Source organism: Pleurodeles waltl, chromosome 1_1 (assembly GCF_031143425.1).
Source record: "Pleurodeles waltl isolate 20211129_DDA chromosome 1_1, aPleWal1.hap1.20221129, whole genome shotgun sequence".
Lineage (NCBI taxonomy): Eukaryota > Metazoa > Chordata > Amphibia > Caudata > Salamandridae > Pleurodeles > Pleurodeles waltl.
Genome location: NC_090436.1, coordinates 572,125,514 through 572,151,265, shown reverse-complemented (window position 1 = coordinate 572,151,265; position 25,752 = coordinate 572,125,514).

Here is a 25,752-nt window from a genome sequence, read left to right as displayed (position 1 = left end):
TGTTTGGGGTCTGAGTGTGAGTGTTTGTGTGTCTTTGGAGGGCAGACAGGGTGGGGGAGGACAAACAGGACGTGTGGATGGATGTTGTGGTGGTGTTTGCAAGTGAGGTAGGTGTGCTGCATGATGTGGTGATGGGGGTGGTGGTGACTACACATGTGGTGTGTGGGGTGCATGTCTGTGCGTCTGCTGTTGTGGTGACTGTAGACAAGGCTGTGTTGGCGGCAGGTTCAAGGACTGTTGATTCAGTGCATGTAGGTGTGAGTGCAGATGTGACTGTGAGGGAGGAGGAGGAGGGGGAGACAGTGGAGGCAGTGGATTATGTTGTGTGTGCATCTTCCATTAGCTGTGTGTGCGCTTGTGGACTAAAGTGTGCTGTCTGTGTTTGTCTGTGCGAGTCTTTTGTCGTATTTTGTGTGCATGCTTGTCTGAATGTGTGCATGGGATGGGTTGAGGGTGAGGAGACTGGGAAGTGGTTGTTGGAGTGGGGATGGAAGAAACATGGACACTGGCTGCCGTCAGTGAAGAGGCCACAGCCTGAAACGATCTCTGTAGGGCCGCCAAGCCAGCGTGACTGCCCTCCAGGAAGGCATTGCATTGTTGCATCTGGGATGCCAACCCCTAGATGGCATTCACAATTGTTGATTGCCCTACTGGGATGGATCTCAGGAGGTCAACAGCCTCTTCACTGAGGGCAGCAAGGCTGACTGGGGCAGGGCCTGAGGTGTCTGGAGCTAAGGAGGTGCCCACCCTCCTGGGTGAGCGGGCACGGGCACCTCAGTGGGGGCTACTGGGAGGACGGTGCTGGTACGGGGGTGGTGGTAGAACATGTAGCTGGGGTGGTCCAAGAAGGGTTCACCACCACCACCAGGGAGCTCCCAACAGAGGAGGAATCAGAGTCAGTGTTATCAGCTCATGTCCCCACTGTGGTGCTTCCCTCACCCTCCAACCCACTGGTCCCCTTGGTGTCAGTTGATTCTGCCTCCTGGGTCCTGGGGGCTGCAGCTCCCTCACTCACCGTTGCCCCTGCTTCTTTGCCAGATGATGCTAATGCACACATGGACAGGATGACAAAAGGAGAGAGGAGGGGAGAAGGAAAGGGAGCACAGGGTCAATCACTGCACCAACAGTACAGATGGCATACACATCACTGTCACACACTGAGACTGAGAATGGGCAGTATGGACCTCACTGGCATTCCATTGGCTAAGTACCACAGCAGGTAGGAGCCAAACACTGCCAGCTACACAGCCACTGGGACCAACTAAGCCCTGTCTGCCGTGAAAAGGCAGCTACCTAGCTATCAAAAACATGCATTTCACCCTATTATCCTAAGCTGGACCATGCAGCAATGTCTTAGCTGGCATACTGGGGCATCCACTGAATAGTACCCTGCACCCAACTCCTATGCCAGGCAACAGAGATGGTTGTCAAGCACACAGTACTCACCCCCTTGAGGCTGCTGTGATGCCCTCAATTGCCCATCCAACTCAGGATTGGCCACCGCCAGTATGCAGGCCATCAGGGGGCTCAGGTTCCGACAGGCACTACTCCCTCGTTGGGAGGCCGTCCCCAGCTGGGCCTCCGCAGTCTTCCGGGCCCAGCGTCTCAGGTCCTCCCACCCTTTTCTGCAGTGGGTGCTCCGCCTGCCATAGACCCCCAGGGTCTGCACTTCCTTGGCGATGGTATGCCACAACCCCTTCTTTTGATAGGCGCTGACCTGCAGAGGAAACACAAACAGTTGGACACCATGAACCTGACAATCCAGCCTGTCACACATATGGCCTACAAACTGCATTAGCCCCTCATGAGGCATACACATTGCCCAAACACCTGCATTAATACTGCCACCAGCAATACACCCCAAATAACACACTACTAGCATACATTTACATGCAGCCATGTCGCATGCAACATACCCATGATGTACTCACCTGTTGGTCTGGAGGCCCATACAACTGTCCATACAGTGGTAGGACCCCATCCACAAGCCACTCAAACTCTTCCAACATGAAGGCTGGGGCCCTTTTCCCTGTCGCACGTGCTATGGCAGGTTCCAGACAAAGGTCACAGCAGCACACGCAGTTGTCCTGTGGAAAGTCAGGTGTTAGAAATGGGGTTGGCAGTCAGGTTACCCCTTGTCCAAGCAAGGACCCTCACTCTAGTCAGGGTAAGTAACACTCAATCCAAATTATCCTATGCCCACCCTCTGGTACCGTGGCACTGAGCAGTCAGGCTTAATTTAGAAGGCAATGTGTAAAGTATTTATGCAATAAATCATGCCCTAACACAGTACAAGCACCATAAAAATACACCACACAGGTTTAGAAAAATATATAATATTTATCTGGATAAAATAAGGTCAAAACAATCAAGATTTGATAACTACCCGTTGAAATAATGAAAATGAAAATTATAAAAAGAGAAAATTATAGAAAGAAAATGATGAAAGAGTCCTAAGTTCTTAAAAGCAATAAGTGTCTCTTGCAAGCATAAAGTACCTGGTTTGCATCGAAATTATCCGCAAGGGACCGCAGAGAAGAAGATGCGTGGAAATTTGTGAGGGCTGCGTCGGTTTCTCCAGGTGCACACAGACTATGCATTGATATTTTCACTCAGCAAGGGCCTTGCATCAATTTCCAGCACGTGGACTTGGATCCTCTTTGGGTTGCAGAGTATTTGGACACCCTGTGGACGATGCAGAGAAATCTTGGGCATGCAGAACGAAGTCACAGGGGCTGCGTCAATCCGGTGGGCAATGCGGGGAAATTTCTGTCACAGGGCAGGCACTGCTTTGATTCTTCTCGCAGGAACTTGGGATACATCGGTCCGGCTCAGCTTTGCATTGATCCAGTGGGCCGTGTGTTGAAGTTCTGGTCGCAGCACTGGCACTGCGTTAATCTCCACTCGGAGAGCCAGGGTGCATCATTACAGTTAAGCGTGCAGTGATTTTCTCACCGCGACGCAGGCTGTGCGTCATTTCTGGCAGTCTGTGCATCGAAAGTCCACTGCACAAGGAGTTCTTTGCAAAGATGAAGTCTTTTTGACCGGGAGACTTCAGAAAAAGGTATGCAAGCTCAATCCAAGCCCTTGGAGAGCTTTTCTGAGCAAAGACAGAGGGCAGCAAGGCAGAAGGGCAACAGCAGGGCATCAGTCCTTTGCAGAAAAGCAGTCATGTGAGACCTTTGGACAGCCAGGTAGTTCCTCCTGACAGGTGGCAGGTTCAGGTCAGAAGTGCCTGCAGACGTTTCTTCAGAAATGTCTGAGTTGGTAGGGTCAGCGACCAGGTTTAAATACCAAAATGTGCCTTTGAAGTGGGGGAGACTTCAAAGAGTGGCTTAGAAGTGCACAAGGTCCCCTTTCAGTTACATCCTGTCTGCCAAGGTCCCAATAGGGGGTTTGGAAGTCCATTGTGTGAGGGCAGGCCACTGTCCTTTGACATGTAAGTGTCAGGCCCTCCACCCTCCCAGCCCAGGAAGACCCATTTAGTATGCAGATATGTGCAGGTGTGACTGAACATCCTGTGTTTGGGGTTGTCTGAGTGAAAAGCACAAGGGAGCTGCCAACTAACCCAGCCAGATGTGGATTGTAAGGGACAGAAGGATTTAAGTGCAGAAAAGTTCTCATTTTCTAAAAGTGGCATTTCTAAAATAGTAACATTAACTCCAACTTCACCAGTCAGCAGTATTTTGTATTACCACTCTGGCAATACTAAATATGACCCTGTTACTACTTTCTGATCAGAATATACCACTCAATCAGTATATGATGGTAGCCCTAATGTTAGCCTATGAAAGGAGCATGCCTTCCAGCACTGAAAAACTAATTTAGGAGTTTTACACTACCAGGACATATAAACTACACAGGTATATGTCCTGCCTTTTATCTACATAGCAGCCTGCCCTAAGGGTTACCTAGGCCCTACTTTTGGGGTGACGTATATGTAGAAAAAGGGGATTTTAAGGCTTGGCAAGTACTTTTAAATGCCAAGTCGATCTGGCAGGGAAACTTCAAACACAGGCATTGCAGTGGCAGGCCTGAGGAATGGATAATGGGCTACTTATGTGGGTGGCACAACCAGTGCTGCAGGCCCACTGGTAGCATTTAATCTACAGGCCCCGGGCACATGTAGTGCACTTTACTGGGGACTTACAAGTAGATTAATCAAGCCAATTGGGTATAAGCCAATGTCACCATGTTTTAAGGGAGAGAGCAAATGCATTTTAGCACTGGTTAGCAGTGGCAAAGTGCACAGAGTCCTAAAACCAGCAAAAAAAGTGTCCAAAAAGTGGAGGGAGGCAGGCAAAAAGTTAGGGGTGACCACCTTCAGCCTGTCAGGTCTAACATCAGGAATCAAGTGAAGTGGTAGAAATAAAATGGTGGTCACGTATGCGGCGGTGAACACAGTCACCGCTGGCGTTGATCATCATCGGTTCCCATATTCCATAGAGGGCCATGTTAGCCAATGAGGAATTTCACGGAGATGCAGACCGCCTCCCACTATGACAAGAACGCTGGCAGAGTGAGGTCACTTCTACCTTTCCCTACATACAGGACAGGCGGTAGCCAGTTTCTAATGCTAGTACACATATACAGTCTAATAAGTGCGTCATTGTAGTTGAATGTACTCACCTATACAATTCCAGTTTCCAACATACAAGCATGTTCTGTGTACACTGCTGTAGTGTGTTCATGGTTCCTGTTGTCACTCCCTTCTTACTTTTGCGTCCCTTAGGTATCAACCACTGCGGAGGAATAGGAGTAGGAGGAGGCAAGCACCCGTGTACAGACCCCTTGTCGACTTGGCTACACTGGAGGACAGGCATATCATACTCACCTATCATCTGGACAGGGCCACAATCACAGAGCTGTGTGCACAATTGGAGCCTCCATTAGATAACAGTAAAACCTCTTCTGGAGCAGGTATTCTCAGTGCTCCATTTTCTGGCAACTGGCTCTGTCCAGGTGACAGTGGGCTTGGCTGCAGGAATGTCACAGCCAGTGTTCTCTATTGTGCTTGCAAGGGTTTTGTCTGCCTTGCTCAAACACATGTGCAGCTACATCGCATTCCCCCAGGTTGATGATTTACCCACAGTGAAGACTGGTTTCTATGTGATGGGACATATACCATATGTAATTGGAGCCACTGACGGGACCCATATTACCTTAGTCCCCCCCGAGGGCCAATGAACAGGTGTACAGGAATAGGAAGGGTTTTCACTCACTCAGTGTCTAGATGTTGTGCCTTGCTGACCAGTACATTTCCCACATCACTGCCAAGTATCCTGGATCGGTGCATGTTGCCTTTGTTCTGAAGAATAGCAGTGTCCCACAGCTGATGGCACAACTACAGAGGCACATAGTGTGGCTTACAGGTGAGCCTGAGTCCCCACCCAATGTATGTCAGTGTATGCCTTCAGGAGTCATACCCCATGTCATTGTGCAGGACTAATGTGTGCTCCTTACTTCTTTCAGGTGATTCTGGCTACCCAAACCTGTCCTGGCTCCTGACCCCTGTTAGGAATTCAAGAAAAGGGGCTAAGAATAGGTACAATGATGCTCATTGGGGGCATACAGGAGGATTGTTGGAAGGACCTTCGGGCTCTTGAAGGCTAGGTTCAGGTGCCTCCATCTGACAGGTGGATCCCTATGCTACTCCCCTGAGAAGATCTGCAGGATTGTTGTTGTGTGCTGCATGTTGCACAATTTGGGCCTCAGACACCATGTGCCCTATCTGCAGGAGGTGGGGGGTGACCATGCACCTGTGGCAACAGTGGACAATGAGGGCAGTGAGGAGGAGGAAGAGGTGGAGGATGTGGACAACTGAACACATGTGATCCAGCAGTACTTCCAATGACACTCAGGGAAGACTGTTGAACTAAACATTTCTCCATTTCAGTGTTGTGTAGTGTGGCTGTAGCATTATGCTAGTCATTACCTTTGCATCCCACCTGACTGTCACCCATGCCTTCCCTTATTGCAGATGTTGAAGTGGTTACAACAGTGGAATGCTGTGATGTGTATAGACTGCTGAGACACATTTGTAGGATGAATCCACATATTACTGGACATTTGCACAGGATCATGCAGTTCACAACAGTTCTATACATTGTACATTACCTTCAGATAAAGCACTATTACTCAAGTTGTGTTCAAGGGTGTTTATTGAAATTTTTTAAACAATGTAAAGTGCAATAGAGTGGGGTGATGGTTGGGAATAGTCCGGTGTAGTGGGCCAGTCTGTTTGTGGCACAGGTCCAGTGTCCAAGGGGCCATAAGAAGGGGAGCAATGGCCATTCAATGTGGACAAGGTGACACAGTGGAACACAAGGATGACATTCAGGAGGGTCTCATTTCCTGGTGGTGGTCTTGGTCTTGGCAACTGTCTCTGGTGTCTGTCTGGGTTGCAGAGACCATTTGCAGGGTGGTTCACCTTCTGCAGGGGGAGGGGTGCTGGTGGCCTGTGGGTCCTATGCAGGGCCTCCTGTCACTAGCTGCAGCAGATGTTGAGGGCGGGTCAGTACACTGGCTAGTGGAAGGGGCACGCTGGTGTGCTGTGTAGTCCCTGATGATGTTGGCCATATCACCAAGTGCCCCTGCAATGGAGACCATGGTGGTGTTCAGAGCCTGCAATTCTTGCTTGATCTCCTGGTAGTGTTCCCCCTGCAGCCGTTGGTTCTTCTGCATGATCTTTATAACCTGACCCATCTTGTCCTGGGATTCTTGGTAAGCCCCCAGGACATTAGTGAGTTCCTCCTGGGCAGTCGGTTCCCTGGGCCTGTCCTCCCCTGGCACACAGCTGTCCTCCGACCGTCCCTGGCCCCCTGAGCCTGTGCCCCTGAACAGTGTGCCCACTGCCACTGAACCCAGGACCCTCATTGTCTTGCCTGTGAGGTGTGGACTGGGGTCCTTGTACAGGTGGGCACACTACTGATTGATGTGTCCTGGGGACAGAGATCTGGGGACATTGGGTGGCTGCTGTGGTGTTGGATTCTGAGGGAGGAGGCTCTGTAGTGGACTGGATGTGGGCTGGCATAGCCGACTGACCAGTGGTCCCTAATGGGTCAGGGAGTTCCTCCAGATCCAGAGCTGCAGAGTTGCTGTCATCACTGGGGGCTTCTTCTGGTGGGGGGCTAGGTGGCCGTGGCACCTCCTCGCCACTGAGATTGGCTGAGGCACCTGTAGGGATGTAAGTTGTGTATTATGCTACATGTCTGTGACATATTCTGCATCACTAGCTTCCCCTGTACTATTGCAGTTGCCCTGCCACCTTTCTGTATGGTGAAGGATTGTGGGATAGCTAGTTCTCCATGCAGTGCATGCATTGGTGGTGGCTGTACATGCAGGGATGGAAGGGATGTGCATGCAGTGGGTATGGCATGCAGGGATTGCTAATTGTGGTGGTGCACTGTGTGGGATGGAGTGGGGTGACGGGTGTCAGGGTGAGGGGTGGTGGTGGCATGCAGGTGTGGGGGGTAATAGGTAATAAATGTTGACTCACCAGTGTCCAGTCCTATGGCTACTCCAGTGAGTCCCTCAGGATGCAGGATTGCCAAGACTTGCTCCTCCCATGCTGTCATCTTTGGGGGAGGAGATGGGGGCCCACCACCAGTCCTTTGGACGGCTAGCTGGTGCCTTGCTGCAATGGAACGCACCTTCCCCCGTACATCGTTTCACCTCTTCCTTATGTCGTCCCTTGTGCGTGTATGTAGTCCCACGGCGTTCACCCTGTCCACGATCCTCTGCAATAGCTCCATCTTCCTGGAAATGGATATCTGATGGACCTGTGCTCCAAACAGCTGTGGCTCTAACCTGACTATTACCTCAACCATGACCCCCCACCTCCTCATCAGTGCAATGGGGGTGCCTTTGTGGGGACATGGGTGTTGTGTGGTGTGTGTAGGTTGTGCAGACGGTGATGTGTGATATGGTGGGGTATGTGATGTGTGGTGCATGTGGGATGAATAGGTAATTGTAATGTGTGTGCAGTTCTCTTTTGTGTTAGCATCACAAAGTCTAGCCATCTTATCGTGTTAGCAAAGGATTGTGGGTGATATGGATGTGTGTTTTATAGTGCTGGAGGTGGGTGTGTGGGGTGTTTGTATATGTGTCAGATGTGGGTTTCTTGTTCTGGTCAATGTTGTCTTGTTTTGTATTTGGGTGGCCTTATCCGCCGCAGCAGTGTTCACTCCCAAATGGTTTACTGGCATTGAATGTCCGCTGTGGTGATTTGTGGGTCATTATTTGGAGGGCGTAGTATTGGTGGCGCTACGGTATGGGTGGTAGTTCTGACAGTTTATGATGTTCAGTGGGTCTGGCGGATTTGTGATTGTGGCAGTTTTCTGTCGGTTTTGCGTGTATGTGTCATAAACTGGAGGACAGATGTTCCCCTCCGCGGCGGTATGTTGGCGGCAGTCACCGTGGCAGTTTTCTAAATTTACCACCAATGTCATAATGAGGGCCTAAATATTTTTTACATATAAGTCATGCCCAAACTCTGCCCTAGGTGCCCCAAGGGTAGGGTGCAGTGCACCTATAAGCAGGGGCATTATGAAAGTTGTTTAATAAGCCCTGGTGAGGGAAAAACTTCCAATTTTGTTTTTCCCCAGTAGTACATTAGCTCCGTAGGCTAACATGAGAAGGCTTTATTTTAAATTAATAGAATCTTACTTTTGATAGGAACAAGCTAAAAATAACATTCAATATATCAAATTACTAGTTAGAATAAATACAACAACTTCAACTTCTTAGTGTTAGGTATATTGTAAAAATTACAGGGAGGAGTTTTACAACTCTTCCTAAAAGTTACCTAAAATAAGCCCTGTGCTAGCCTTTCCTGATTGGCCAGCCTCTGGCAGACTTAGGGGGTCATTCTAACTCTGGCGGGCGGCGGAGGCCGCCCGCCAGAGTTCCCCCCTCCAGAATACCGCACCGCGGTCAGAAGACCGCTGCGGTTATTCTGTGTTTCCCGCTGGGCTGGCGGGCGACTGCCAGGAGGCCGCCCGCCAGCCCAGCGGGAAACCCCTTCCCACGAGGAAGCCGGCTCCGAATGGAGCCGGCGGAGTGGGAAGGTGCGACGGGTGCAGTTGCACCCGTCGCGAATTTCAGTGTCTGCACAGCAGACACTGAAATTCTTTGTGGGGCCCTCTTACGGGGGCCCCTGCAGTGCCCATGCCATTGGCATGGGCACTGCAGGGGCCCCCAGGGGCCCCACGACACCCCATACCGCCATCCTGTTCCTGGCGGGCGAACCGCCAGGAACAGGATGGCGGTATGGGGTGTCTGAATCCCCATGGCGGCGCAGCAAGCTGCGCCGCCATGGAGGATTCAGCAGGGCAGCGGAAAACCGGCGGGAGACTGCCGGTTTTCCTCTTCTGATCGCGGCCAAACCGCCGCGGTCAGAATGCCCTGCGGGGCACCGCCAGCCTGTTGGCAGTGCTCCCGCCGACCGCCGGGGGTCAGAATGACCCCCTTAGTGTAGCTACATTAATAAGGTGTGAAGTGGCCTGGTATGAGAAAAAGGAAGCATTGGGTGCAACAGCAGATGGCAGAGCAGGAAGAACGCTGGGTGGTCAAACTGGTCTTCAAAGAGGGAAAGGTACTTGGGACAGAAACTAGACCTCCCCCATTACCCACACCCCCAGACAGATGTGAGCCCCAATAATTAGATTAGAAGGGCTGAAAAGGGAGTGTTAGGGAAAGTTAGCTTAACCAGTGGGAGAGCTTAGCCAGACCTCGACCTCCAGGAAAGATATTATCCATTTTGAATTTTTAAGGCACAGTGCTTTCTGGGATTAAAATATGTCACATGTCACAGAAAGTGGTCATCACAGAAGGTGGCACCCTACACCCCATTAGTCAGAGGGGCCCTCCTGCTTGCCAAACCAGAAACATGTATAAATATGGAAGAACTGCCTAGCAACTCAGATCTCTGCTGGAAGAAAATCAGAAGAAAAATGAATGCCTTGCTGATCTCTTTTGCTTCTAAAGATCCAGGAGTGGGCTCCCTGTAGGCAACAGGTACAACGGCGCTACCAAGAGTCCCCTTGAGTTTTAAGGATTTTACAAGGTGCATTCTGGGAATTGTAGTCCTAACTCTCAAGGAGGAACCTCAAGGTTCTGAAACCTTGAACCACATTTGTGGACACTGCAAGACTCCAAAAAGGACTTCTGGAAGAAGATTCAGAAGTTTGGAAAAACTTTAGAAAATAGCTCCATAAGTTGACAGACTTATTGACAAGAGTCAAGCCAGCGACCTTGAACTGCAAGCTGACCTGAATTTCTAATTCAGCCAACTGAAGTCCTAGAAGTTTTCACAGTTTGACGAGGCCTCCAGGAGTTGACCGGGCATTGTGCTGAGCCTAGCCGCCATCATCATATCAAAAGAAGGTCTTGAGAGGAGCCTCGCATGACGATGAGTGAAAGAGAGCCCGGGAATAAGTCTTAGGCTCAGATTTATGGAGGGCTTGCGCCGTTCCAATGCCACATCAGCATAATTATGTTACGCTAATGTGGCATTGGAAGGGCAAAAGGCTGCACGATATTTACAAAGTGGTGCAATGCTTGCATTGAGCCACTTTGTAACTTCTTGCACCACAGTATGCCTGTGCCAGGCATAATGTATGCAAGGGGGCGTTCCGACAGTAGGGGGGAGTGTAAAAATTGCACTAAGGAATCTATGACATTCCTTTGCAAAAAAATGTATTTACATTTTTTAACGCCTGGTAAGTGCAGGCGTTAGAAAGAGGCTCCAATTGATTACAATGAGTCTCTGGATGCTTTGCAGGATTAGCGTAATAATTTTTTACGCTAAACCTGCAAGGTACTAGACTAGCGTAAAAAATTATGATGCTAGTCAACCTAACTACTGCCATGGTGCACCATATATTAAACTTTAGGGGCACTAAGGGGCGCAAGAAAAGTGGCACTGCACTAAGTACAGCACCACTTTTCATAAAACTGCCCCTTAGATTTAGATATTGGCTGGCAAGTTACTCCGTCACAATGCTGACAGATATCACGTCATCTGAAACTGAAATCCAATAGAATTTAATGGGACTAGATTTTGGCAGACGGGATATCCATCACAGCTGTGACGGAACAACCAGTCCACCAAAGTCGAAATCGGGCCCTAATTCCGACTCAGGGGCAGATTTATAGAAAGTGGCGCTGTACCGAGTGCAGTACCACTTTCCCTGCGCCCCTTTGCACCCCCTACCACCACCATGTGTGCACCGTATTTAAAATATGGTGCACCATGGCGCAGAGTAAGGGGCCACAGTGTCAATTTTTATGGTGCTATTGATGTACTCTGTAGGAGTAGCACAAAAATATTTGCAATATTGGCACTACTCCTACAGAGTACATAGGGTCCCATTCTAAAAAAATGGAAGCCCCCCCTTTAACACCTGCTCTTGAGCAGGCATTAAAAGTGCCATAATAAATGGCGCAAGGAAATCTCATAGATTTCCTTGCACCATTTTACTGGCTCCCCTAATGGTGGGAACGCCCCCTGTGCATACATTATGCCTGGCGCAAGCATAATGAATCGCAAAGGGTCACAGAGTGGCGCAACGCATGCATTGCCCCACTCTGTAAATACGGCGCTAGGATTTTGGCCTCGTTGGGCCACATTAACATCAAGATAAATGCCGGTAATGTGGCACAAGGTGGCACTAGGGGCCTATAAATATGCCCCTCAATATATTTGGCTTGATCCCCATCATGGTCTGACTCAAACTTTTACTTTGTCCCGATCAATCATGACCAGATGTCCGCGGTTTGTGCTTTTTGCTTTTAGGAACTAGAAAGCTTACTTTTTCTTTTAATATTTAAAAATTCATATCTCCGGTTTCCTTCATTGAATTTTTGTCTTTTCGGTGTTATTTTAAGGGTAAAAATATTTCTTATTTTAATAATTGGTGATATTTATTGTGTGTTGCGTTTTACTTATTCACTGTTGTGTTGCTATTAAATGCTTTACAAACCTGTCTCTTGAGTTACTCCTAACTGCTCGTGGGCCAACCTACCAAGGGAAGAGCAAGAATTAATTTATTGACCTTTATTTTATCTGTCTCCTGCCTAAACTTTCCTCTTTTTCACTGTAAATCAATAGGGGAAATCATTGCCCCAGTTTTTTTTTCAAAATCTCCCTTTTACCGAGTTCATAATGTTGGCAAATATTTTACATTGGATTACTGAGGGCAGGAGGAATGGTGTTGGGACATGGACTCGGATAACAGAGGGCAGGAGGGAGACTGGCAGGGGCACCAGATTGGTAAATGAAAGGGGTTTCAGCAATACAATACACCACACAGGGCAAGCAGGACAGCAGTGCAGCACAAAGGACCATGGAATGCAACAGGGAAGGGACTGGGCCACGCACATGGACAACAGAGAGCAGATGGGAAAGGGGCAAGGACAGCAAGCTGACTATATCGGACAGACAGGAGGGACAGTTGCAGCTTAACAGACCAAACCATAAAGGGCAGAAGGGACAGTGCAGGGGCAAGACAAAGGACCAGACAAAGCAGGAGGGAGTGGATTTGGGACCTGAGTGTGAAAAACAGAAGGCAGGACTGGAGCAGCAAGCTGACCATAGAGGGCAGGCAAGATGGGCACTGGAAGTACAATTCACCTTTAATTGCAACACTGAGAATATAATGGCATACATACAGACAATGGAGGGAAGGTAGGAGGGGTCAGAGGTAGCAAGCTGATCACAGAGGGCAGGTGGGAGTGGCTGTGGCGGCACTGATGACCATGCATGGCAAGTGGGATGGTTATTAGCAGCCTCACGGCCATGGTGAGCAACAGGGTTGGGGCATGCACAAAGGACCATGGAGGACAGAAGGGATAGGTAAGTGCTGCATACAGATAATGGAGGGTAGGGAAAGGGGCTTCACAACAGACCATGCAGGGTAGGCAGAAGGAGCAGTTGCACAACAGCGCATGGAGGGCAGAAGAGAGGGTAGCAAAATGCACCATGGAGAACAGGAAGGGGATGGGGCATGCAATTCAGAAAGGCTGGGTGGAGGTGGAACGGGTAGGTGGCACTCATGTGACCTTATAGGCAGGTGCAAGGAGCAGTAGAAGCTCAACAGAACATTCAGGGTAAATAGGAGGGGCTGTGGCAGGTCCATGAAACATGGGGACAGATTTACAAAAAGTGGCACTGCACCTAGTGCAGCTCCACTTTTCTTGTGCCCCTTAGCGCCTCCCTAACGCCACCAAGGTAGTGCCATATTTAAAATATGGTGCACCATGGTGGTATTTAGGGTGACTAGCATAATCATTTTTTATTCTAGTCCAGTGCTTTGCAAGACTAGCTTAAAAAATAATTACGCTAATCCTGCAAAGCACCCAGTGGCCCATTGTAATCAATGGGAGCTTCTGTTTAAAACATATACTTAGCAGGCGTTAAAAAATGCAGATAAAAATGACTCAAAGGAATCTTACGGATTCCTTTGTGCCATTTTTACGCCCCCCCCCCAGCACTGGCACACCCTCCTTGCATACAATATGCCTGGCGCAGGCATAATGTGGCGCAAGGGGTTACAAAGTGGCGCAATGCAAGCATTGTACCACTTTGTAAATAAGGCACAGCGTTTTTTCCCTTCCAATGCCACATTAGCATAAAAAAATGCGCTAATGTGTCATTGTAATGGCACAAAGCCAGCATAAATCCTGCCCATTATGTGCAAAAAGAAGGGTGCAGGGGCAAGCACACAGACATCAGAGGGCAGGGGAAGGAAGGTAGGGGTAGGCAGCTAAGCACAGAGACTAAGCAGGAGAGCAGTGATGGGCATAGAGAAGGGCACAAGAGGAGAGGGAAGGGACATCAAGCTAAATGGATGGCAGTGGCAGCACATTGGCCCATGAAGGGCAGGAGGGAGCATGGCCTCAGACAACTATGGGTAGGGAGGAGGTGAGCTGGGTGGCAAGCTAACTATTCAGGGCAGGTGGGAAGTGCAGTGGCACAACAAGGACCACACAGGGCTGCAATGTAAGAAGAGGAGGGGCATGGACTTGGACACTGGGTAGCAATGAGGAGGGGATAGGAGCAGCAAGCTCGGGTGGGGCAGCACAATGCTAGACCAGGCCCTACATCCAATGCTCCCATGTGCGTTGCAATGGGCATTTTACCTAACATAAAAAACAAAAACTATAAATTAACTTAAAAAAACAAAGGTTACAAGGATGTTATAGTGATGGAATAGAACAAAAAAATCTTAGAAACCTTAGAAATTCACTACAAAAACAAAGGTTACATGGATGTTATAAGTAGGTTCAGAATACGTGCCCTCACCATGCACTGCTAATTACCTGAGATGTTAAATCACTCATGGCATCTTCTATGATATCATTGATAATATCACTATAACATTTGCTCACTTTATTGATGAGAAAACTGTGCAGGGTGAGGTCGCCACTAGGTAGCTACAGTTAGGACCAAGTTTCCATAGAAAAAGCATTTTTTTACTTGCCCGTATTTTTGGCACCATTTCAAGAATCTATATAAAAATTTCCATAAAAAGTGTTCTGGTGATTCTTGTTGCGCTTGGGAAGTTTCAGGGTGATCCATCAAGCAGGGACCGAGGAAAAAAGGGAAGGGTCAAATAATTGTGTTTCTCATTTTAATTCTTATAGGAGTTTTGAACACGACTGCAGCCCAAATCGCTAGACAGAATTACACCAAATTTGGCCGCAAGCTAGATTTTGTAACACTGATTGTGCTTTTGGTTATTTGGTGTAAATCTCTTCAGTTGTTTTTTACATGTAAAGCAGAAAGAAATTTGCATAACTAGGGCTGTGGACCTGTAGCAACGTTTTTGCAGGGATTGTGGCATGTTCGCAAATGAGCGCACCCACAGGAATGCTGTGATTGTCAGACTACAACCTGATCAGAGATTTGGGGTCACCATTTTATGCTACGGGACACAGTCCCCAGGCTAAAAGTAAATTTGAGAAGTGGTATAAGGGGTCAGTTACCCTGACCCCACTGCTGTGATACAGGGTGTTTGAGGGTCAAAATGTGCCCTTAGAAACATATTTTTTATTCCACATGATATGTTGCGAATAGTCGCAACGCTCAATGCGGCCCCGTATGTAGCATCTTAACGAATTTGTGACTATCAGTGACCAAAAAAAACATCCAGAGACTTATTTATAAACTATTTAAGGTGCCCATATTAGCAGTCAGACACTCATGCACCCACTCACAGATCTATTCAGAGAGTCGTACACCTACTTTAAGACTCACTCACGCACTGAGTCACAGACCCAAACAGATACTCAAGCACCCACTCACAGACCCATTTAGACCCACACAAACCCACTCACAGACTCACTCAGAGACTCATCACTTACTCAGAGACTCACTCAGAGACTCATGCACTCACTCAGAGACCCACTTGGACACTCATGCACCCACTCACAGACCCACGCAGACCGTCATGCACCCGCTTGCAGACTCACTCAGACCCTCATACACCCATTCACAGACCAACTCAGAGACTCACGCACTTACTTACAGACCCACTCAGAGACTCAGGCACTTACTCACTGACCCATTGAGATACTTACACAGCAACTCACTGACATACTCAGACCCTCATGCACCCACTCACAGACCTACTCCGACCCTCACACACCTACTCACAGACCCACACAGAGACTGATGCACCCATTCTCAGATAAACTCAGAGACCGATGCATTCAATCACAGACCCATCCAGAGACTTACACACCTACTCAAAACTCACTCAGACACCTACGCACCCATTCACGAACCCGCTCAGACCTTCATGCATCTGCTCAGAGACCCACTCAGACCCTCATTCACCAACTCAAAGACTCACAGTTACTCGCAGACCCACTCAGACAGTGAAAAAAACAAAGGTTACAAGGAAGTTATAGTTAGAAAATAAAGTTTAAAAAAACATAGAAATTCTCTTTAAAATCCAAAGGTTATAGGGACTTTATAGTTGGTTCGGAATTTACTCACACACAATCAGAGAAATTCTGCAGTTATAGTGAGAGTTATTTCAAATAACTATAAATTTTGGCCTAAGGTAACTATAACTTTGGCCTTCGCCATGCACTGCTAGTCACCGCAGATATTCCAGCACTCATGACAACTTTTATCATGCCAATAAAATTATCAATGAAACATTAGCAGACAAATTATTGAAGAAGAAACTGTGCATGGCGGGTCGTGAGTTATAGTTACTTGAAATAACTTTAACTATAACTGCTGAATTTTTCTGGTTTGTGTGAGTAAATTCAAAATCTAACTATCTAACTATGATGTGCCTTTAACCTTTGAATATATATATATATATATATATATATAATACACACATATATATATATATATACACATATATATATATATATATACACACATATATGTGCATATATGTGTACATGTGTAGATATATGTGCATATATGTATATATATGTATAATGGCAAAAGACGAGATAGATAGGAACAAAGGGCGAGATTTATACATTTTGATGCAAAACTGCACAAACGCAGTTTTGCATCAAAGGTTTAGAGATGTCTAGTGCCACTTAATGCTACCCGGGCATGATATTTATACTATGAAACTGGGTGGCACTAAGAATAGCTTAGAGTCATTTTTCCTTGCGCTAACAATTGCACCTTGTCGTAAGGCAAAATTAAGTTAACGCAGGAAAAATTACTGTAATCCGGTTTATGACATGTAAATACGTCACAAAATGGAAATGAGCTATTTTTGTCTGCAATAGCGTCAAAAAGCGACACTAACAGAGCAAGCAGTGCAAAGGAGAGGCAAGATGGACCCACAAAGCCAGGAGAGACCCCAGGGAGACCACAAACAACCAGGAACCAGTCAGGAGGACATTGACAAGACCCAGGGGAGAGACAAGAAAAAGAGGAAGTGTCGTGTCAGCACAGAGGAGCATGAAATACTGGTGAGAGAGGTGACAGAAGACCAACATCAACTATTTATCACCTCTAAATTCCCAATTGGAAGGAGAGAGGCAATTTGGCAGCAGGTTGTGGACAAGATTAAGTGGTCAGGAGAACTGTCACTGAGTTCAAGAAACGCTGGCATGACTGCAAGCGGAGGACAAAGGAGAAAATGGCAAGGAACAGGAAGACAGCACTGCAGACCGGAAGTGGGAATCCAGCACCACAAGAGGACCTGGACGAGATGGAGGAGATGGTTGCAGTGTTCATCCTGGAAGAAATCAGCACTAGTATCGCAGGACAGGACAGAGCAGACTACCAGGAAACAACACATATGCAGGGTAAGTTGCATGGGGGACAGAAATGCCAAAATGTCAAGTGCGAGAAGAGGAACGCACATACCTTCTACACAATGCATGTCAGCCTTGCAAATAGGGAGTGGAAAGGGCAAAGGGGCATGTCATGGGACACCCTGCATTGCTCATGCCAGGTGCATGGGCTGTGCAGGGACATCCAGGGGCACAGCACAACACAACACCTACAACATTTGAGTGGGGGTACACCGCCATGCCAAGGCTAGAGGAAATGCTGAAGCAGACCAGGAGGGTAAGGTAAAACATAAAACTGGTCTGGTGTCACAGGACAGCTGGTATTGCCAGAATTTAAACTGTAGGGAACTGCCCAGTGTCAGGCCATTGGCCCAAGGGGCATTCCCCATTGACAACAGTTGCCACTACCACCTGTGCTGTTGGCGCTGGTCATTTAGGAAATGGCAGTTAGGTGCGCATAGAACAAACACACTTGAAATGAGGGTTCTGTATGAATACGTGATCAATCCCCATCAATCCCTATCCAAGTGCAACTCCTGTCAACTGGTCATGTCCATTGACTCAATAACCATTAGGTACTGTCACATAAATAATGATGTACTCAGCAGTAATCTCATACCCACGCTGGTCATTCCTGGGTTTACCCCTGTGCTTGTGTCACATTAGCTGCAATGCCACCATGCAGCATCTCAGGTAGTGCAAAGACAACTGCATTGAGGGGGAGGACATATGTGTGTAGGATGGAAACACAATCACACAGTCACAAGAGGAAATGGAACTCTTCCTGGTCCATCATTGCAATGCAATGTTGCACACATACGCAAATATCAACATGAGGAAATATCAATGGTAACAAGTGAATTGTCTCCTGGCAATGCCATGCATGGGGTGGTGCTAGGTCTCAGCACTCCGTAGGTGTATGTGAAAAATGAAAGACTGGGACAGGGCCATATTGTCATGTGTGGTTCTGTGGCACCAGCATACCAACACCCACTGCAAAGCTTCACCATGCAAATGGAAGCATAGGGAGGGTTGATGAGGACAAGAAGGTAGCAAGCCACAAATTGGACAGATCACATACCTAGAAGATGTGACCCAGACAATTGTGCGAACTGCCCTTTCCTACATGTGACATGCAGGTGGGGCAAAGGGCTGAGAGACTGCAAACATTAAGTACAGCAACAATGCATGGGCATCATGAACACAATGTGCCATCAATAGAAAGTCAGTGAAGTCACATTACAACTGCCACAACACAGACACACTAATTGCACAATATCTCATTGCAGAGGACGATGGCTCTCCTGTGGATCTGCCTCTCCTGGACTACACTGATGACCTGGATGACCAGCTGAAAACCATCAGCCAGGAAACCCTCCAAGATGTCCTGGGAACCCTCCAGACACCACCTCCAGTCGCAAGGAGGAGAATTCATGTAGAAGCCATCCCAGAGGCCCCACCCACCACCGCAATAGTACGACCTGCCAACTGACACACAGCTGAGAACTCTGACGAAACAGGGACCACCTTTGAGAGGACAGTATTGGGAGTCCAGCAGGAGCTGGCCAAGGAGGTGCGGGAGGGGATGCAAACTATGGCAGCCAGCCTTAAACGTATGTGCATGTGCATCATAACGGCCACTGAACAGACAGCAGCCAAACAAGGCATGCAATCCCCACTGCATGGAGTCCAACAGTGTGTGAGGGACCTAACCACTGCCATGAGGGAGTTGACACAACACCTGCCCTCCCAATCTTGCTGCTGCATGCAAGACAACAAGCAGGACTCCGTGCCCCAGGAACTGGCGTCCCTCAGGGCAGACATGGCTGCCTACCACAGGGATGTTGCTGCCATACTCATAATCAGCAGCTCCTCCTTGCTGCAGTGATGCCATATGTAGTTCCACAGATGGCAGCTGCCGGGAATTTGGTGTCCCCTTCTCCAACTACTTAAGTGTGTATGGCCCCCTCTACCCTACCACCACCACCATCAAGGGCAGAGGAGACAACACGCACATCAGAGGATGAAGATGTGGAACAGATCTTCTTCACCCATAGGAGTACCTGGTAGCACCAGCCCATGCCACATGGGCAGTGATTTCCCTTTGTCCTGTGCTTGACATCATGCCAGTGTTTCTACAGTTGGTGACATGCACTCTTAACTGACACAGCGTTAACCTTTCTACTATAGACTGCAACTGTCTCTCACTACTCCATTGGCAATCCATGTTCCCCTGCAATGAATGCCACTTCACCCCAGCATGTCCAATGACATGTCCCTCAACCCTGGACTTGTGTTGTGTCACAATAGAGTGGTTTTCACTAATGGGGGTCACAGACCTGGACAATGTAAATACTGCACTACAGGAATTTGAAATACACAACACCTACACAACCACTTTTTCTCTGTGTAATGTGACACATCTACTTTGCTGTTGGTTTGTGATGCGTGTAACATGTCTATAGTGACAGAGTGTCAGTACAAGAGTGCAGAAATATTGTGGGCACATATCTACACACAAGGTACCTACAACATGAACATCAATGCTGGCCACATCCCCTACAAGCAAGTCACTGTGTATGTGACATTTGTTTAACACATGTATGCCTCACCCACTACATACAGCAGGTATGGCTGTGTAAGAGTGCTGGGGCAATAAAATCAGCTGGTAGTACCAGCGAAAGACATTGGTGTGAAATAGTTATACTTGATCTGATCGGAAATTGGCACTGCTCAATTTAGCAGTGTTGAATTGAACTTCAGGCTGCAGGCAGATGTCCCACAGTGCCCAACATTCCGACACAGGACCCAAACAATGACAGCTTAAAAACCACACCTACCTGTCCAATACATGGGAACCATAGTCACCTTGAGTGGTGGGTACACTGGATGGCAGATGCATTAAGAAGTAGTTTTGTTGTAGCTGCCAATGTGACAGCTCAGTTGGAAGTGAAAATGAACATGTCAAGAGAGAGGGATCTGGATGCAGGACAGAATCCCCAGGCCAACAGACAATTGGCACTGTACACTCATGCAAAGACCCTGATACCCAAGGATATGACACATGCAGTAAGGGAATACCCAAGTTTTTATTATATATGTAGAAAACTGAACTGAAAACGATGTTAAACACCTATCCTAACCTAATCTATCCTACCTCTACATTTCCCACAACTGACCCTAACTATCCTATGCTAAGCTTACTTACCAAATTTACAACACACTCTAAACATTGGCCACCTCATCCCCCTTATATCACAAGACACATGCAGGACAACATATACTAATCTAACCATATACTATCTAATCCTAAACAAATATATGTATTTTTTATTTTTATCATAGTTTTTACATTTTTAAACACAAATGACCAAACATTAACCCCACCCACCCACCCACAAACTAACATGTAATAATGTGAAAAACCACCCCCAAACCTACTTGTCCTATCTAAACAACTACCCTAATCTAATCTATCACTAACCCCATTAAATCCACTACAAAACGTGATAAGGAATGAGAAGGGAGGGAACTGAACTAGAGGTGAAGGGAGGCTTCAGTTCAGAGGGTGGCCCTCTTGAGTGTCCTCTTGATGGCCTTCAGTCTCTTTGTATTGTGGTCCACCTCCTTCTTGAGGCTGTTCAGCTTCTTGAAGACCTGTTTCATGTCCCTCTGTGGGTCCTTTATTGCTGACATGTCCATTGCAGCAGGTGTGGTGGGCTGTGATGCCGATCTTGATCTTTATTTTAATTTTAAAAGTCCCCTTAAATGACAGATACAAAGAGATTGGTATCAAATTCCAGTTGTGGGATTTAATATAACTTGTTCAGGTAAAGAGTTTTAAACTTTACCTGAAAAGTTGCCAATTTCAGCCCTGGCCAGGCTGCCTTGATGAGGTGTGAAGTGGCCTGGCTTCACACAAAGAGATGTGCCTGTGGGAGGGAATCTCCCCTCAGCAGATGGTGAGGCTGGAAGGGGGAGGGCTGCCAAACTGGTCTTCAAAGGCAAAGAAGGACATTTGGAGCTCCCCAGCAACACCACCACATCCTGCAACCCCAGACAACTAGGTGCCCCCTTGATTAGATTAGGAGAGGGCAGGAGAGGGGTGTGTTTATGATTTTTAGCCACACCAGTGGGTGGGCTCAGCCAAATGTAACCTCCAAAAATAATTTTCAGCCCTGATGGATTTTTGAAGAATGTTGCCTCCTGGGATTGATTTTTGCCACACTTCCTAGGAAGTGGTCATCACAGGTGGAAGGACCCTGCGCCTGATTGGAGAATCAGGACCCCCCTGTTTTTCACCCAGGAGCAAGGATAAAACTGGCAGATCTCACCCACACCTCAGATCCCCATTAGATTCCAACAAGGAAGAACCAAAGGAGAAGAAAAACTGCCCTGCTGGACCCCTGGCCTGCACCTGGAACCTGCACTCTGAAGGACTGCACCAGCTGCACACTTGGGCTTCACCACAAGAAGGACTTTGCCTGGCTTCAACTGGTTCAAGGAGGGACTCCCTGTTTGCTACAGGTGAAAAATTGCTAACCAGAGTCCCCTCCACCAACTCCTGAAAAAATCAACCAGCTGACCACTGCCCAGTGGTCAAAAAGGAGTTTGCGTCAGGTGCATTCTGGGAGTTGTAGTCCACACCCCCAAGGATCATCTCAGAGCTTCTGGACCCTTGGGGTGAGCTGTGGACCCCAAAAGAACCTTAAAACAACATCTGGGAGAAGAGCCAGAAATTTGGATAACTTTTTTTAAAAAGCTCCATAGAGGGACCGACCCACCACGGCAACTCTAGCCGGCTTGCCTCAACCGCGACCCGGCCTGATTTGCGGGTTCGTCCCGGTGAAGAAAATCGCCAAAAAAGAGACTAAGGGGGTCATTACAACATTGGCGGTAAAAGCCGCTTACCGTCGTGCAGAAGACCGCCAACACACCGCTGCGGCCGCAGAATTCCGCCACAGCTATCATGACCCACATCTCGGATTCCGCCGAAATTCAGACACCCACACAAGTCCGCCACACCAAAGGTCAGTGATAAACTGGCGAAAAAAAATCCTCCACCGTCACGCCAACAGAAACACGCCCATGCTATCACCACCCACGAATCCACGTGGCAGTCTTTCAACCGCGGTATTCCATTGGCGGTACACACCGCCGCTCAAAAAACACACATCTCCAAAACACTGCCACATTGGACAATTCAAAATACACACACCTGATACACATACAAACACCACTCCCACACACCCAACACAATATAAAACACACACCCACATCACCCACAAACCCCTACGACCAAAACTTATAAATGAAGGCGACAGACAGAGAGCACTGCAATATACAACCCCACCACACAGAGGCACACAACACCATCACCCATACAACATCCACGCACAAAACACCACACACCACCACACATCACCACACTCATCACCACATACACCACACCACACATCACCTACACCACCCCATGGCACTCCAAAGACACCCCAGGTTTTCCGAGGAGGAGCTCAGGGTCATGGTGGAGGAAATCGTACGGCTAGAGCCACAGCTATTTGGATCACAGGTGCAGCACACCTCTATAGCTAGGAAGATGGAGCTATGGCGAAGAATCGTAGACAGGGTCAATGCTGTGGGACAGCATCCAAGAAATCGGGAGAACATCAGGAAGAGGTGGAACGACCTACAGGGGAAGGTGCGTTCAGTGGTCTCCAGGCACAACATCGCAATTCAGCAGACTGGCGGCGGACCCCCACCTCCTCCCCCACAACTAACAACATGGGAGGAGCAGGTCTTGACCATCATGCATCCAGAGGGCCTCGGAGGAGTCAGTGGAGAAATGGACACTGGTAAGTCAAATCTTAACTATCATATCCCCCACCCTACCTGCATGCTATCACACACCCCCAACCTCACCCCCTTCCCTATCACTCCAACTCCTCACTAATGTACTAATAACACAAACCACACATCCCAACACCAAGCCCTGCATGACACAAGTAAGCATGGACACACATCACTAAAGCATGCTCACTGCACATACCCATAACACCCCCCCAACCATAATCACACAAGCCCCCACACAGGAATGCTTGCACTGGGGTACATGCACACCCACCCATTGCACACCATGACACACACACATGCAATAATCATGCTCTTATACCCCTGCAGGAGCACTACGTAACGTCACCAGACTGGATGGTCCAGACATCTCCACCCCACCTACAGAAGAGGCCCACAGTGACAACAGCAGCTCTGGCCAACTGGATCCATATGACCAGCCATGACCATCGTGGGCCTCGGGACAGTCGGTTCCCCTCGCACAGGCACAGCCAACACTGACCTTCCACCCTCTGGTAACACCAGCACAGCACCCACCCAGCGGGCCCATACCTCCGTACCCAGGACACGTCAATCAGCTGTGTGTCCACCACTACAGGGAACCCAGGATAGCCCACCACCCCAACAACAACAGGGACCTGGGGGCAGTGGTAGTGGGCACACGGTCCAGGGGACGGAGGCACAGGAACACAGGGGAACTGGGAGGGCTGCTGTGCGACACAGGGCAGTTAGGCCAAGGGAACCCACTCTCAACGAGGCCCTCTCCTCCATCATGGGAGCATACCACCACTCCCAGAAGACGATGGCGACGGTACTGGCCAGGTTTCAGGAGACCCAGCGCCTGCAGGACGAACAGTATTTGGGCTTCAGGGAGGAGCTCAGAACCATCAGCTCTGCCCTGGGCACCATCGTAGGGATGCTGAAGGACATACAAAAGACCATGTGGGACACCGTGGCGCTCCAAGGGGCCCCTGACACTAGCATGGACGATGAACTGCCCACCACCTCCGCCGGCGCTAGTGGACAGGACGCCCCGCCACAGGACCACCACACCAGCACCCCACCCCCTGCAGACGGAGAACCACCCCGCAAGCGGTCCCTGAGATCCAGGAACAGGACAGAGCAAGATGGCAAGACCCCCGCCAGGAAATGAGACCACCCTGATTGTCATCCCACTGTCCCACTTTGTCACCCTGTCCATACTTAAACTGCCCCAGCTCCACTTCCTATGCCCATATGGGCAGTGCACCTATGAGACTAATAGACTGGACTCTGCCATGGACATTCCTCCACCATCACCCATCACCATTTTGCCACCCCCTCCAATAATTAGCACTTCAATAAACACCCTTGAACCACAAAACAATCTGGAGTCAGTCTGTGATTTTGAAAATGTGTATTAGCTATGACAGTGACAAAATGCGTTTTCAAATGTAATGCCAACATACCTATGTCACACATCACAAGTCCATGAAGGATGCAAGCAGATGACACACGTTGGTAACCACACCTGTGAAACCGTAATGGAAATGTACAACTCAGTTACCAAATACTGCTTCAAATTGACAGACAGGATAGAGGTAGAAGTGTGAAAGTGAATGTAATATTAAAAAACATGTTCTCGCCTGTGTGTCACTGGAAATATTGCTGGATGACTGACTCCCTGTTGTCTATGTCTTCTTCCTCAGCTTCCTCCTCATCACTGTCCACAGGCTCCACAGCAGCCATAACACCGTCATCTGGACCATCCTCCTGCAGAAAAGGCACCTGGCGTCGCAAAGCAAGATTGTGAAGCATCGAGCAGGCGATGATGATCTGGCACACCTTCCTTGGTGAGTAATATAGGGAACCACCTGTCATATGGAGGCACCTGAACCTGGCCTTCAGGAGGCCGAAGGTGCGATCGATCACCCTCCTAGTCCGCCCATGTGCCTCATTGTAGCGTTCCTCTGCCCTGGTCCTGGGATTCCTCACTGGGGTCAGTAGCCATGACAGGTTGGGGTAACCAGAGTCCCCTAATAGCCACACACGGTGCCTCTGGAGTTGACCCATCACATACGGGATGCTGCTATTCTGCAGGATGTAGGTGTCATGCACACAGCCAGGGAACATAGCATTTACCTGGGAGATGTACTGGTCTGCCAAACATACCATCTGTACATTCATGGAATGATAACTCTTCTGGTTCCTGTACACCTGTTCACTCCTGCGGGGGGGACAAGAGCTACATGGGTGCCATCAATAGCACCTATGATGTTGGGGATATGTCCCAGGGCATAGAAGTCACCTTTAACTGTAGCCAAATCCTCCACCTGAGGGAAAACGATGTAGCTTCTCACGTGTATCAGCAGGGCAGACAACACTCTGGACAACACGTTGGAAAACATAGGCTGGGACATCCCTGATGCCATTGGCACTGTTGTTTGAAATGATCCACTTGCAAGGAAATGGAGCACTGATAGCACCTGCACTTCAGGGGGTATTCCTGTGGGATGGCGGATTGGTGAGATCAGGTCTGGCTCCAACTGGGTACACAGTTCCTGGATTGTGGCACGGTCAAACCTGTAGATGATGATCAAATTTCACTCCTCCATTGTTAACAGGTCCACCAGCGGTCGGTAC